The following is a 15,193-nucleotide window of genomic DNA, read 5'->3' on the forward strand; positions in this document are numbered from 1 at the left end:
CAAGTTCCTTAGGCCAAAATCATTCTTAGAAGATTCCAGACCTAAGAGGAAGTCTGAAAACTTCTGACCCACATTGGAATTGGGCCACCACGGAACTCCTGAAGACAAAATCAATCCGGCCACGACAATATAAAATCAAAAGAGAACCAGAAGCTTAGATGAACCAGCTCTTCATACCCAAAAAGTAAACCACAAAGACACACAAAGTTCAAAAAAAGAAGCAGAACTAAACTTGAAGGCCCAAGTATCACCAAGAGTCAGATACTGCAAAAGAAATTCACATGTCAAAATCACAGAGAAAAAATAAGAACATGAAAAACCAAAATAACATATCCCCACCAAATGCCAGTAATCCTCTAGAGGAGCACAATGAGAACCCCCTAGAGACAATGCAGGAAAAATTTAAATTTTTAAAGAAAGAGATTGAGGAAGACATCACAAGATGGAAGGACCTCCAATTCTCATAGATTGTAAGAATTAATATTGTGAAAATGACCACCCTACCAAAAGTCATTTATAGATTCAATGCAATAGCAATCGAAATCCTCATGACATTTTTCACAGAATTGGAAAAACCCATCCTAAGATTCAAATGTAAGCACAAAAGTCCTTGTATCCTAAAACAACCCTGAGCACTAAGAGCAGTGCTGGGGGGATTACTATATCAGATTTTAAGCTGTATTACAGAGCTATAGTTATAAAAACAACATGGTACTGGCACAAAAATAGACAAATAGGCAGATGGAACAAAATTGAAGACCAAATATGAGCAAATGCAATTTCAGCCACCTGATATTTGACCAAGGGGCCAAGAACATCAACTTGAGGAAACACAGCATGTTCAGCAAATGGTGCTAGCAAAACTGGATCTCCACTTGTAGAAGAATCAAACTAAATACCTATCTTTCACCCTGTACAAAAGTCAATTCCAAATGGCTCAAAGACTTCAATGTAAAACCTGAAACTCTAAAACTATTAGAAGAAAACATTGGGAAAAATCTACAAGATATAGGTGCAGGAAAGGATTTTCGTTTTCGAAACAAGACATCAATTGCTCAGGAAACACGGGCAAGAATGAACAAATGGGACCCCATTAAACTAAAAAGCTTCAGTACATCAAAGAAGGCAACCAGAGAAGCAAACAGAGAACCCATAGAGTGGGAGAAAATCTTCAAAAGTGACACATCTGACAGAGGTTTAATATCCAGAATATATAATGAACTCAAAAAACAGAGAATCAAGACAAGAAGTAACCCAATTAAAAGATGGGCTAAGGAGCTGAACAGAGAGTTCTCAAAGAAGAAGTAACGATGGCTATGAAACATCTTGAAAGTTGTTCAACACCACTCATAAGTAGGGAAATGCAAATTAAAACCACTTTAAGATTTCATCTTACCCCAGTCAGACTGGTTAAGATCAAGATATCAAATGATCCCAAATCTTGGAGTGGATGTGGGGAAAGGGGAACACTCATCCACTGCTGTTGGGTCTGCAAACCCCTATGGAAAGCAGTGTGGCAAACTCTTAAAAAAATACAAAAGAACCTACCACTTAACCCAGTTTTATGACTCCTTGGCATATACCCTAAGAACTCATCCTATTGCAGAGACACTTGTACATCCATGTTTGTTGCTGCTCTTTTCACAATAGCTAAGAGATGGAAGCAACCAAAGTGTCCCTCAATTGACGAGTGGATAATGAAAATGTGGTTCATTTATATGATGGAGTTTTAATCAGCAGTAAAGAAAGATGAAATCATGAAATTTGCAGGCAAATGGATGGAACTAGAAACTGTTATACTAAGTGAGGTAACACAGACAGAAAAAATAATTGACATATGTTCTCCCTCATATAGGGATCCTAGCACCAAATGATGATAAGTGATTATGTATCCAGACATAAGTACAAGAACCAGCATAATGGAAAGGAAATAGGGAGGTAAAGGAAAAGAAAGAACCTGAAAGAGAAAACAGTAGGAAACAGGCCTTAATAAGGGAGATAGGGATAAAAATTGGGTTAGTTTAAGGGAGGGGGGAGGTAAGGGCATACAAGGAACCTAGGGGATAAAGGGAAAGAAGGAGCTCAAGAGACCTAGGACAATAGGAGAAGGGTATTGTTAAGGGTGAATGGGGGCATATGGAAGCACCTTAAGTGGGAAAACCATGATGGAGGGGTAAGTCAATGCGAGAAATAAATAATGCATAGCTAGTACTGAAAACCAGAGGGATCCATATTACTCCTACAACCTACTGACAAATTATAGATAGGAGATCAAGAAATATTATGTCTAGGTATGGTTTATCTGAGACCAATTGGTCTCTGCCCAAGAGTTATCTACCTGACACACAGTAATTAAAAGTACCAGACTGGTGGAACTACCCTTCTTGGATATTTAACAGACATACTTGAGGTCTATAATAATTTTGTCAGAGGGAAATAAAGAACAGTTTTTCTCCTTTCCCTCCTAGGTGGACTAGTTCCAGGGGACTATGAGCATCTCTCAAAATGTCCTGTAACTGTGGTGGGTCACCTGTCCTCTTGATCAAGGAGGCCTAGGAGATCCCACCAGATGTACTACAAAGAGGAGGGTCAAGACAGAAAAATCATTTCTTACATGCTTCCAAGCGAAGGCAGCCGTGGTCTAGTAGGACCTTTGACTTATCTTCACATAGGCGGAACTGGTAAAAGAAAGGAGCCAGGGGCTCCTCCCAAGCCCATGTGACCCCTAAGGAACAGAGTCTCAAATGACCTTAAGAGTAAAAATAAATTGGTTTATCTGGACCAACTATATGGCCTTAAAAACCCAAAAGAAAAGTATAACCAAAGTTTACAGGGGCCAATATAATTTCTTAATAGTCCATATGCATAGCTAGAGGCTACATAACAAGCAACAATGACAGTTAGGAGATACCTTCTTTTGAGTTGTTGGCTAGGGTGGCCAAAGGAACTCCCGGATAGTAACCCAGCATAGAACTGGGATAATGAAGAGCAGACCCCAATCTTACCTAAAGGAATATTGATAACTGATTGCTGCTAAATGAGGAACAGCTGACCCTCCTAAAACAAAGACCTCTAGATAGGCTGACTAGATTCACCAGAAGGGCAAGTACTGGGGAATGTCTTGGGGTGCCAACAACACAGCAGATAGTATCAGGGATATCAGAGTATAAGCGTTCTAGTGGGGGGAGGAAGGCTATGGGAGGGTGCCATCTGGGAAGTGGGTGTGTAGTTGAAAAAGATGGTTTGGGATGTTCTGTGTGATACACACACACACAAATCAATTTTTTAAAAAATGTACTATATTTGAGGAGGAAGAATGGAAATTTACATCATGGTAATCAGTAGAGGTGATATACATTACCATTGAAATCTACCCGATGACTTTATAGACATACGCAGGCACAAAGGATCCAAGTGCAACTGATTAAGGCTAGTAATAATCAGATACATATAGATTAGAGATGCATGCACCAATATCTCAGTGTTAGTTGCAAGAACAATGAGACTTTCTGCAAGGAACAATGTATTCTAAAACAAAACGGAGACCTTTTTAGAGGTTAAGGCCTCATTCAATTTTATGTCTTGCAGGGCTTATACTGAGTTCAATATTGTGTAACTGTATTAATTCAGTTTTGAACCTAGAAACTTGTACGCACTTGTGAAAGAGGTGTACTCTTGCTCTGGAGTGTTTCACTAAATATGTTAAAGCTGTAGTGAAATGCTTCTTCTAATCATGTAGTTATTAAAAATTTTTATTAAAAATGCAATAGAAATTTCAAAGCCAAAAAAAAACTAATGAAAAATATATCAACAATATCTGAATCTTAGTGCATGTGTATAACAGAAGGCTATATAATAGGAAATACAGGGCCTGACAGGAGAAACCTCCCTTTGAGTTGTTGGTCAGGTTAGTCCAAGAGTCTCCCAAAATAACACAGGATATTGCCACAGCCTTTGATTACCTCCCAGAGCCAGAAGGTAAGATCCTATTGCTGAAGATAGGACATATTTCACATTCAAGACTTGAAGCAATGGAGCTGGAACTGATCTGGAAGCCTCCTGCATGTAGACTAGCCCTCCTAGGTCTAGAGGATACTATGAAAGCTGCTATGGAGGAAGCAAGTTAATGGTCCAACCCCAGCTTTAAAGACCAATAACCAAAATGACCATCAAAGCAAACCATCATGGTGTAATGCTATCACTTATATTTTAGGGTTAGTCAACAATTGTCTAATTGGACTTAAAGCCCTATCAATGTGCAGGAACTCAAGAGTGGCACTCTGGGGATGGCCAGATATACATGGTTGGAGAGGACATAGATCCTCATGAAAATCTTGTCTTTGTCATATCTTTACAGAAATGAAATTTCCTGTATGCTAAATATGGATCTTGATATTATAGGCAAATATACCATACACGACTCATTGAAGAGGTTTCTTTTGCAATGGGAGAAGGCTACTACAGAGTTCCACAACTGGCCACACAGAGATAATATGTGCCTGAGAGATGCCCAGCCCTAAATGACATATCTACAGTGGGACCTATACACCTAAGATTCATGGAACTTAGTGAAATAGTGAGTAGAGATAATACTAATGCATCCCTCAACTCTCACCAGAGAAGCTTCCTCATGAACACAATGTGATGCACACAGAAGGTCACAACTGGCCATGGTGTAGAGGATAAGAGACTAAAGAGTGTGTGTCCATGCATAAGTCTCCTATATTAAACCTCACCAAATATTTGTATTAAAAGGGAGGTGGGGGGAGATTGCTCATCTGTCAATAGCACTGGCTTCTCTAACAAAGGACTCAGGTTTGATTCCCAGCACCCTCACGGCCTTTAACAACCATCCATAACTACAGTTCCATAACTGATGTCCTATTCTAACTTCCACAGGCATTGCACAACATGAATGCAATAACAGGCAATACACTCATACAAATAAAATAAAAAATCATAAATAAAATATGTTTTAAAAAATATCACTGAGCTATGGCTCTGGGGGCATTGCAGAAGAGTGGGTGGAAAGATTGTAAGAGCCGGGGTTGGGTGCATGAACATAAGGAAACAGAGTTTTCCAAGACTCTGGGAACTTGCTTATATGAACTCCCAACAATGGTGTCAGCATGCACAATACTCATGTAGATTCAACCAGACAAAAACCCAGCATAGAACTGAGGAAATGGGCTGCAGACACAAACTTAGCCAAGGAACTATTGGCAACTGATTATTGTTCAGTGAGGGAGAGTTGATCTTTTTGAAAGTGAGTGACTCTGCATAGGCTAACTAGACTCCAGTGGATGAACTTTCACCAAGGGACATCTTGGTACAAAAGCCTGACTGGATAGACCTTAACATATATGACAGAATGCATGAAATCCTGTGGGAGGCAAGCTATGGAAGGTGCAGATAGGGGAAGTTGTCTTAATCTGATCAAGATTTATTGTATGAAATGCAGAAAAATCCAACAAGAAATACACATTAAAAAATTGCTCACCATCCTATCAAAATTCTACTTGTCCCAAAACTATACTCAATTGTTTCCTAACACTATTTCATTTTTTTAAACACAATGGTTCATTTTCTTATCATAAACTTATTTTTATATCTAAATGGTACAATATCTCACCACAATACTCCACTGCCTCATCAGGATTTTTCATTTTTGTGTAACAATGACCCAATCTCCTATTACAATGCTCCCCATAATGGTCATTTGCCCTATCCAAATGCACCATTGTTACATCACATTATCTAAACTCCCATAACAATGCACTTCTGTCTCATCACAAAGGTCTGTTTGTGCATCAAAATGGCCCAAATTCCTATCACAAGGCTAAACTGTCACCACACAATATTCAATTATTTTATAACTATGTTTTATTGCTTCCTCCCACTAATCAACTCTACTATCATAATTTCCCATCACAATTCTCCCATTTCATAACTATGCTTCCTTGTTCCATCATGTGGTCCACAGTCTATTAACCATGCTCCATTGTTTCATTACACTGCTCCATTGTTGCATCATATATCCCACTGTCCCTTCAAAATGCTGCACTCATCAAAATGATTTTCTGTCCTGCTCTGCTTCTCAACATAGTTTTCCAGTGTCTAATCATAAAGATCCCCTGTCTCAATGTAATGCTCCACTGTTTCATCACAGTGGTCCATCGTTGCACAATAATGGTCAATCATCCTACACAAAAGTTCCTCTGTTGCATTACAGTGGTCCACTACCCATCACAATCATTGGTTGATTTTTCACAATAGTCATTGCTGCAATGAAATTGTCCACCCTCCTATCACAATGCTTGACTCTTGCACCACATTGGCATACTCTCCTCTCAATGGTCTCATCAAAATACTTCACTGTTTCATCATAACGTCCCATTATTGTATCAAAATTGTCCACTTTCCTATCACATTTTCCATTGTTACATACAATGGGCCCTGTCCCATTACAAATCTCTATTTTTGCATTACAACCATCCACTCTCATCATAATGCTCTACTCTCTTATCCCAATGGTCTTGTGTCCCTCCTCACAATGCTCAATTTCTCCCTGTGATAGTCCACCATCCTGTCAAAAAAATACTCCTTTCATAAGCATACTTTATTACTTCCTCACATTGATTTACTTTCCAATCAAAATGCTTCATTGATATGACACAATATTCTGCTCTCCCATTTCAATGCTCCCCTGTATCATAAAAATGTTTCATTGTTGCATCACATTGTCTACTGTCCAGTTGCAATGCTCTATTCTCTCATCATGGTGCTCCATCTTGCATTACTGTGATTCAACTTCCTATCACAATGCTGTACTGTCTGATCTCAGTGTTCCATTGTTGCATCAAAATGATCCAATTCCCCAACACAATGATCTATTGCCTCATCACAGTGCTCAATTTTTGCATCATAATGGTCCATTGCCCCATACTACAGTGTCCCATACAATGCACCATTGTTGCATCACAGTGGTCTGATTTCCAATCACAATGCTCAAGAGTCCTGTAACAATGCTCCATGTTTGCATGAAAATGATTCTCTGTCCTATCACAATGCTCCCCTATGTCATAACAGTGGTCCAATTTTGTGCCAAAAATTTCCACTGGCATATTGAAATGCTCCTTTTTTGCATCACAATGGCAAATAGTCCTTACAAAATGCTTTCATTATTGTATCACAATGACCCACGGTCAAATTACAGTCCAGCACTGCGTCATCACAATGGTCCATTGTGACATTAAAATTGTCCACCATCCTATCACATTCCTCCACTGTTGCATCACAGTAGTCCAGTTTCCTATAACACTACACCACTCTCTCATTACGATGGCCCACTGCCCCATCACAATACTCACCTGTCTCATCATAATACTCCATTGTTTCATCACAGTGGTCCAAAATTCAGTCAAACTGCTCTCCTTTATCATTATAATATTACATTGTTGCATCACGATGGTTATTTTACATGATTGTCCACATTCTCATCACATATTTCACTGTCTCATCAGAACCATTAACTCTCCCATCACAGTGCTCCAATGCTAAGTTGTTGAGTCACAATACTCAAAGTCTCTTACAATGTTCCATTTTTACATAAAATTGTTACTCTGTCCCATCACAATGCACAACTGTACTTTAGAATATTACATTTTTTGCATCACAATGTTTGACGTCCTATCAAAATACTCCATTGTTACATTATGATTCACTGTCCATCATAATACTCCACAATCTTACTCCACTGTTGCACCTAATTAATTTGTCTTTGCATCATAGTACTCCACTTTCTCATCACAATGCTCCATATTTGCATTACAATGATAAATTCTCCTATCAAGGGGATCCACTTTCACCTCACAGCTCTCCATGGTTTCATCACAATGTTATATTGTTACATCGCAATATTTCTACTATCCTGTTACAGTCTTACATTGCCACAAAACCTTGCTCCTTTTTCCAATCACCTGTTTCATCACAGTGGTCCGTTGTTGCATCACAATACTCCACTGTGACATTGCCACATTGTTGCCTAACAGTAGTGCAATATCACATCTCAATGCTTTAATGTCTCCTCAAAATGCTCCATTGTTAAATCACAATGGATCACTGAACCATCCCAGAATCTTTGGAAGGGAAAGTGGACAATTTAGATGTAACAATGGAGCATTCTTTTATGATAGCTGATCAATAAAATGCACCAAGATCATTTTGATAAGACAGAAGAATTGTGATAGGAGAATGTACCCTTGAAATTAGACAGTGTATCACTGTGATGGGACAGCATTCCATGGTGATGAAAAACAGTGTTGAGGCAGTGGAGCAGTGTGAAAGTACAGTTAACCACTGTGAGGAAGCAGCAGAGCACTAAGATAAGACAGTGGACTATTGTGAAGAGGCTGTGGAGCGTTGTGACAGGACAGTCAACCACTGTGTTGCCAAAATGGAACATTGGAGCATGGAATCAGACAGTGTACCATTATTAAGTAATAGTAAAACACTGTTATAAGAAAATTGCACATTGGGATACATCAGTGGAGAACTTTGCTGAGACAGTGAAGCATTGTGCATGGAGAGAGGTCCATCTTAATGCAACAGTGAAGAATTGTGCTAGAATAGGAGAGCATTCTTAGGTGAAAATGCAGAAAATGGACCATTGCTTTATAAAAATGGAGCATTGTGTTTACACAGTGGAAAAATGTAATAGGACTGGGGACTGTTTTTAGGTCACAATGGAACATTGTGATGAGAGTAGAATATTGTGATGTGACTGTGGAGCATCATGACAAGACTGTAGTGTATGCAATGGGACAGTGGAGCATTGTGAAATAATAAATATATCATTATGACAACAAAAGTAGCAGTGTGATTGGACAATGGAGCATTATGATCTAAAAGCACTACATTGTGATAGGACAATGGAGTATTGTGATGGGCCAGTGTACTATTTTGATGAGAAAATGGAGCTTTGTGATAGAATAGTGGATGCTTGTGATGCAGCAATGGTGCATTGAGCTGACATATTGGCACTTGGTCACTTGGAGCATTGCAAGGAGACAATGTAGCATGATGATGGTACAATGAACCATTATGATGTAACAATTGCTCATTGTTATGAGGCTATGGATCACTGTGATGGGATAGAGGATCACTGTGATGAAACAGTAGAGTAGTATGTGAGGAAGGTGGACCATTGTGATGCAACAATGGAACACTCTGATGAGACAGGGAAGCATTTTGTTCAGAGAGTGGACCAATATGAGGCAATAGTAGAGCATTGTGATGATAAAATTGTGGACTAAAATGAAAGAGTGAACCACTCATGCATCAGTCCAGCATTGTAATAGACACTGAACCATTGTGATGTAGAAATGAGCATTCCAGAGAGAATTGAGTACTGTAATGAGGCAGTAGAGCACTGTGAAGGGACAATGAACCATTGTGATGAAACAGTGGACCATTATTAAGCAATAATGGAGCATTGATGAGATGGGATCATTTTGATGGCACAGTAGATCACTGTGTTTTAACAATGTAGCAATGTTATAGGACAAAAAAAAACCATTGGGATGGAACAATGGAGCATTGTGATGAGTCAGCTGAGTATTTTGATGTGACTGTGGACTACTGAGAAGAGATAGTGGAGCATTGTGAAAAAACAGTGGACCATTGCAATGCAAAATGAATAATTTTGGTGAAACAGGGAAGCATGGTGATGGGACACTAGACAACTTTGGTACAACATTGGAACATTATTATGAAACACAAGAACATTATGAAGGGACAGGGGGTCATTATGCTAAAACAATGGAGAATTATAATAGGACAGAAGAATATTGGCATGCAAAAATGGAGCATTGTGAGCAGATGGTGGATCATTGTGATACAACAATGAAGCATTGTGATGAGACAGTGGGTCATTGTGAAGCAACTGGAGAAATTTGTTAGGACCTTGGACCCATGTGATGCAATAGTAGAGCACTGTGATAAGAAAGAGGAGCGTTGAGATGGCAAAATGGACCTTTGAGTTGTAACAATGGAAGATTGTGATTGGACAGTGGACCATTGTGATGCAGCCATGGATAATTGGACTAGGAGGTTGGACTACTTTAAAGCAACAATGGACAATTGTGACAAGACAGGGAACCATTGTGAAGAGATTTTGAATCACTGTAATTTAACAATGGTTCATTGTGATGAAAGAAGCAATGATTTGGTTATGGAACAGGGCACCATTGTAATGTAACAATATTGTGGAGAGATAGGGGAACATTGGTTAAGGACCCAGGACGATTTGGGTATAAAAATCAAACATCGTAATGGACCATTTTGATGTGACAGTGAAACATTGTGATGGGAAAGTGGACCATTGTGAAGCAGAATAAATTATTATAATGAGACAGGAAAAAAAGTTGTGAATGGAATACAGATCATTGTTATGAGAAAGTGGAGCATTGCGTTTGAACACCAAACCATTTTGATGCATATATTTAGCATTGTGATGAGCTACTGGAGCACTGTGATAGGACAGTGGACTATAGTGATGGAACAATGGAGCTTTGTGATGATATGGGGAGCATTACAATTGTAAAGTAGACAACTGTGTGCCACAATAGAGCATGATGCTAACACAACAGAGCTTTGTAATGTAAAAGTAGACCATTGTGATGCAACACTGGAGAACTGTGATGAGATTTTGAATCACTATAATTAAACAATGGAGCACTGAGATGAGGGAAAACAAGCCTTGTGATGGGAGAGTGCACCACTGCAATGTAACAATGGAGCATTGCAATAGGACAGTGGACTTTTGGAATGTAGCAATGGAGCATTGTAATGACACACCAGAGCATTGGATGGAAAAATGGATCACTGTGATGCAACGATGGAGCACTGAGTTGAGACATTGAAACAATGAGATGGAGCAGTGAGTTAGTATGACACAAAATGGAGCATTGCTATGAGACAGAGAAGAATTGTGATAGGAAAGAGAAACTTGTGTTGAAACAATGGATAACTGTTATGAGAAAATTGAACATTGTGATGTGATATTGGACCATTCTGTTGCAACAATGGAGTACTGTAATAGAACTTTGGACTATTGGGAAGCAATAATTGAGTATGGTAATAGGAAAATGGATCATTGGGATGCCAATATGGAACACTGTGATGAGAAAGGGACCACCAGGATGCAACAATGAAGCATTGGAGTGAGACAATGGAACACTGTGATAAGACAGTTCTCCACTATAATAAGATAGTGGAGCTAAGAAGCCAATGAACTCACCCTGGGGCAAACCTTAGATACAAAAGCCCCCCATGTTGTCACCATGCTGATGAAAAATCAAGGAAATAAATGGCTGACAAATAAGTGCTAGAATGACTCACTACCAATGGTTACTTTGTGAAAACACATGCATTTGCCTTGATTCTATAAGGGCACTCAACCCATTGACTTTCTTTCCCATGGAGGGAAGCTCTCTGACCATGACTATGAAATGATAGATGACATTTTTTACAGGTTTTCTGGACTTGTCTGAGATACCCTCTGAAAACACCAAGTTGGAACTATTTATTAATGGGAGCAGCTATGCCTGTGAGGGGGTAATAACATAAAGGGTATGAAACAACCACCAATGACAAGGTCATCAAGGCTAAAGCCTTTCCAAAAGGATTGTCATCATGGAAAAGTGAGTTTTGGGCACTGATCAAGGCACTGAGGCAGTCAGAGGGCAAGTGGATCGATACCTATACTGACTCCAAGTATGCCTTTACTACTGTGCGTGTTCATGGGGCCATATATGAGAGAGGACTTTTCACACACAGAAGGAAAGGAAATCAAAAATAACTAAAATATTCTGCAGATATTAGGAGCAGTTTGGAACCCCTCACAAGTTAAAGTGATTCACTGTAAAGGGCATCAAAAAGAGATGATCCCATTAGCAGGGGAAACTGACTAACTGATTTGGCATCTAAGGAGGCTGCCAACCTTATGAGTGCAGCAACCAACCAGGCCAGTCTCAATGATCATCCTAGCATCAGAGTTACCACTATCTCTAAAGTACATCACAAAAGAGGACCAATGGGCCAAAAGTGAATGGAAAACCAAAGGGCTGGAAGGCTGTTGGGAACTCCAAGACCACAGACTCTTTGTTCCTACAAAAGTAGCAACCCAGTTAGCAAGACAGTATTATGAGCTAATCTGGGAAAGACAGCCATGGAAAGTCTGCTAAATTGGTATTAACTTTATACTACGCTCCTCAACTTATGTTCCCAGACCTCTGCAAAATGTACAATCTATGCATGGATTAATGCCAACTGGAGGCCACAAACCAAACTTAGGTGTAAAAACCACTCTTTAAATTTTGGAAATAGATTATTCAGAAGTCAAATCATACCATGGGTACAAATATCTGATAGTTTTGGTCTGCATATTCTCAGGATAGACTGGAGATAGTTCTAATGTGCACTGAGTGAGTATGAGAAATGGTAAAATCCCTGTTAGAAAAAAAATCATTCCAAAGTATGGAAGTCAGTCTAAGTTGGATCAGATACTGAACCTGCCTTTGTGTCTGAGATTGTTCAAATTTTATCTATGACTCAGGATCAAATGAAAACTTCATATGAATTATAGGCCATAAAACTCAGGAAAAATCAAACATATTAACTTGGCCTCTTAAACCAAGAAACCCAGGTACCCTGGATTGACTTACTACATCTGATCCTGATTCAAGCAAGGTGACTTCAAAACCTTCTGACTACTTCCCTTTTGGATTATATACAAAAGCTACCACAATAATAGGAAAGTTGAGAGGGTACACCTAAAAAAATAGGAGATCTAGAATATCCAGACATTTCCGGGCTTCGTAAAAGAACCTATGCCATAACAGGAGAAGGGGATTGGATTTGCTAACTACATAAAGGGGGGGGGACTCTGCTTGCTCCTGTAGGAGTGCTGTTTTTGTTAATCAATCTGAGATAGTATAAGGCATAATAAAAAGTGTCCAAGATAAAATTCAAAGACAAAAAGAAGTTATGGCCACAAACTGGTCATTCTAGTCTTTGCTCACCCTTGGCTTATGCCATTTGTGTGTCCATTATTATTCATTATGATGGGTCTCTTATTTGTACCTTGTAGCCTCCAAGGACTGAGTAACTTCACCTCTTCTCGCCTGGATACAATGAAGCTATAAATGGTCCTGACATCCAGACCTACATATCATGCTTCACACCATATGGATGTTGAAGATTAAAATGTACCATTAAGAGTTGATGCTTAATGAAACAAATAATCATCAAAAGGGGGAAATGATAGAGAAAAGTTATGCCAACTGTATTCTTATATAATATCCTTATAAGCTTAGGCCATTTAAAGTTTCCTTTGTTTTACTTACTGTGTAGATACCTTGAAAAGTAACCGTGGGATATTCAGAGAGTTTTATTGCTCTGTGATGCTTTCATTACTCTGAGATGTTTTGCTAGTCCATAATGTCTTAATGCTTTCCACTTGCTATTGATAAAGACATAAAATCAAAAGAGTGGAAAGTTTACCAAATGGATAATGAGGCACCTGGTCGAATTACTCCAAGAAAAATGTAAATCAAAGATTCTACTAGTGATATCTGCTTTGGTAAACTGTAATGGTCATTTCACCAAATCCTAACCCAAATATCCTGGCCTAGCTATAGGTCAAAAGGCAGTGAATGTCATGACCCACCCCTGGAATACCTACTTTTAAAGGTATGTCTGAGTGAACTCAAGAAGAAATTTTCCTGAAATTACATTGCTTATCATGAAAAGAAATATAAACCTCATGTGCTAACCATAAAATGATAATGTAAAATTGCCTAGTTAATCCTCATCTGTACTTCTGCTTTTGACCCAGAAAACCTAAAAGCCTTTCTTGTTATTCTGGTACCTCATTAATAAGTATGGAATAAATGAGCATTCCAACTCTCTCCTCAGTGAATTCTTGTTAGCTCTTTGAAGAATTTTTTTTTCTATAACAGTGGACCATTGGGATGCAACAACTGAACAATGTGATATGAAAACTGAACATTGCTATAAGGTGGTGGAACATTGAACTATTGTGATGATACAGTAGGGCACTGTGTTAGGACAGTGTGTTAGGATTGTTGAGATGCAAACAATGGAGCATTGTGGTGAGAGAGGGGATACATTTTACGGATCAGTGGACCTTTGTGATGTAAAAATGGAGCGTTATGATAATATAAGTGGACCACTGCAATGCAACAGTGGAGCATTGTGATAAGACACTAGACATAAGTGATGCAAAAACTGAGAACTGAGCATGTGATGACACAGTGGAAGATGTGATGGAACAGAGGACCATGGATTTTTTTTTTTAATTTTTAAAAATGATTTATTTAATAACAACATACTTAGAAGAAGCATATCATTACAACACAATTGAATAACGGTTTCCTGAGGTAGGATGCATCTCTTTCAAAATTGGCTGTAAATTTTTAGGTTTACAGTTGAATTATTACGAGAACCTTGAGAGTGAGTAGGAAGGATGGACTGGCAGGTTGGCAAGCTGGCAGGCTAGTAGGTGAGGTGACTAAGCAGTCAGATATTCCTGATCAGGGCCAGTTTGGGGGGAAGAGATGACCTGCTCCTGCTGTGAGAACCCTGGGTTTCATCCACTTCTCTACCAAGATATTTACCAAACTCTTAAACAAAAGACTAGCAACTCCTCAAAGACCAATTCTGCCCTCTGTGATTTTGTAAAGTTCATCCCACCTTGCATGTCCTTTGTCCTGCAGAGTTTGGATCTGGCCTGAAGTGTCTTAGCTGTCTTTCTCAATTCTGACAGTCTCATAACTGTGCTGTCAGCATTAATCTTTGTTCAAGTTCAGACCTGGACTGATCTTCCTCCTTACTGTCTGAAACTCTCCTCAACCCACAACTCCCCTTGGGACAGGCCTTTGTAGAGCCAGGAGTAGGCTGCTGCTGCAAGGCGGCTGGGTGGAGCCTGTCTTCAGCAGCTTGGAACTAGAATGTGTCCTCTGCTCCCAGGGGCTCTGTGTTTAAAAACAGCACAGGCAACCCTCCCTGTGCTGGTGACACACAGACTCATGAGGGTGAATAATCATTTTGATAGTCATTTTGGGGGTAAGCAACAGAACAGTGAATAAAAACTCATCTCCAACTAAAAATA

This window comes from Nannospalax galili, unplaced genomic scaffold (genome assembly GCF_000622305.1).
Source record: "Nannospalax galili isolate Female #2095 unplaced genomic scaffold, S.galili_v1.0 scaffold1127, whole genome shotgun sequence".
Lineage (NCBI taxonomy): Eukaryota > Metazoa > Chordata > Mammalia > Rodentia > Spalacidae > Nannospalax > Nannospalax galili.